Source organism: Anopheles merus, chromosome 3R (genome assembly GCF_017562075.2).
Source record: "Anopheles merus strain MAF chromosome 3R, AmerM5.1, whole genome shotgun sequence".
In the NCBI taxonomy this organism is placed as follows: domain Eukaryota; kingdom Metazoa; phylum Arthropoda; class Insecta; order Diptera; family Culicidae; genus Anopheles; species Anopheles merus.
The window spans coordinates 50,314,753-50,316,797 of NC_054084.1; the positions used below are offsets into that span (position 1 = coordinate 50,314,753).

The 2,045-nt window shown below is 41.7% G+C and overlaps 1 pseudogene; it reads left to right on the forward strand.

Moving 5' to 3' along the window:
* The first annotated feature begins 505 nt into the window (after positions 1-505).
* Positions 506-1,517, forward strand: LOC121595770 (annotated as a pseudogene).
* The last annotated feature ends 528 nt before the right edge of the window (positions 1,518-2,045 follow it).

The window sequence follows — 2,045 nt, forward strand, 5'->3', positions numbered from 1 at the left end:
ATCTAAGTTAAAAAAGTACGAACAAAATGAGTTCAAAAAAACGTCTGCTGTGAAACCGTTTGCTTTAGTTTTAAAGCAACTGCAAACCCCACCGCGTGATGAACGATCAGATTGCTACGAATCGTGTGTCGAAATTGCAGACCGTCCATCTACACATCAATTGCCTTACCAGCATCTCACCTTACAAGTGAAAACACACCAAAACTCGATACAAGAGCCTAATGGAAAATTATCTACAGGAGAATGGATGTCAGATTTTGAATATTACGACGAAACTGAAGAAAATGTTACATCATTTTACGGTACACCTGATCCGAATGAACCTGCCTCTACAATTCCTTGTGGTGGATGCGGTGCTTTGCTACACTGCATCGAATCAAGCATTCCGGGCTATTACCTGGTCAATTGTTCAAAGGAAATCGAAAGAACAGCTGTTGGTGAGTTAATAGAATCAGAAGATAGATTGTACGGAACACTGCATGTTTATCTCAAATATACGCCATAGATGGTTCAGGCGTATAATGTTAGTGATGAAAATGCTATTTAATGTTTTCATTCATGATAATTTTGTTTATTTCCTGCACAGACAACTAATTGCCAGCGGTGTCTTTCCTAAAAACACTACAATGTTGCTGTAAATGTTACAGTTTCGGCCAACGATTATATAGGAATTCTGTCTTCGATAAAAACAAGAAAGCTCTTGCTGTGCTGCTTGTAGATGTTCTGGATTTTCCATGTTCCATATGGCCTGGGCTTTCTGAGATTTTGGGAGTGCAACGACCCATCATCGTGGTAGGCAATAAAGTCGATCTTTTGCCGCAGGACAGTGCTGGCTACCTGGAGAACGTACGACAATGTTTAACGAGAAGCGTTATTGAATCTGGATTTTCTAGGAATAACATTAAACATGTTTCGCTCATATCAGCCAGCACAGGATACGGAGTAGAGGAGTTAATTACGAAAATCCACAATGTTTGGGGAACTCGAGGAGACGTATATTTGGTTGGTTGCACGAATGTTGGCAAAGCACACTATTTAATGCTTTACTTCGTTCTGACCTATGCAAGGTTCAAGCGACAGATTTGATTCAAAAGGCAACGGCAAGTCCATGGCCTGGCACTACCATAAGAATGCTTAAGTTTCCAATTTTGCGGCCGTCTGACCATCGGCTTTTCTTAAGAATGAAACGATTACAAGAGCGCTACATAAAACAGGCAAACGAAAAACTGCGACGTGAACAGAAAAATGCTACAAAAGATTCAAAGCAGCCTACACTTCTCGGTCACATTGGTCTTACCTTTGAGAAGGAAAAGGGAGAATTGTTTGATCATTTCTCAGTGACACAAAGAAGTGACGCACCATTACCGATATTTACATTGAACGAGAAAAATGAAAAGTACATCAATTCCAAATGGTGCTACGATACACCCGGTGTTGTTCAGCCCGATCAAATACTGGATCTTCTTACCACGGAGGAGATTGTTCTTACAGTTCCCAAAACAGATTATCCGACCTAGGATCTATCTGTTGAAAAGGGGTATGACCTTACTTCGGGTGTTAGGAGACGATTAGATTTTGTTGAAGGTCCAGATTCAATTCGCGTGATTCTTTATGCTTCTAACATGCTTCCAACGATCATTTGCCAAACATTGGACGCACCGGCGCTGTACGAGGCGCTCCTCGGCACGGATTTCTAGGTGTTCCTTTTGAAGTCAGGAGCGGCTAGAAAAATTTCATTGTTGAATGCGTCCCTAATATTCTCGTACATGGTATACTAGAGAACATCTTACTGTCTGTGACATATTGTTATCATCCGCAGGATGGATCGGGGTTAATTTACCAAAGAACAGCGAAGCCATTTTCCATGCCTGGACGCCTAAGAAAAGGGGCGTATATATCCGTCAACCTGCTATAACTACCTAACGGACTAGCTTTGCGTGGCAAACGGATACGTCGATCACTGACCTATCGAACGGGTACCATTTTCAAACCTCGTAGATTTATACGATCACGTAAGGCAGTCATCAAGTCGCAACCTAGTTGTA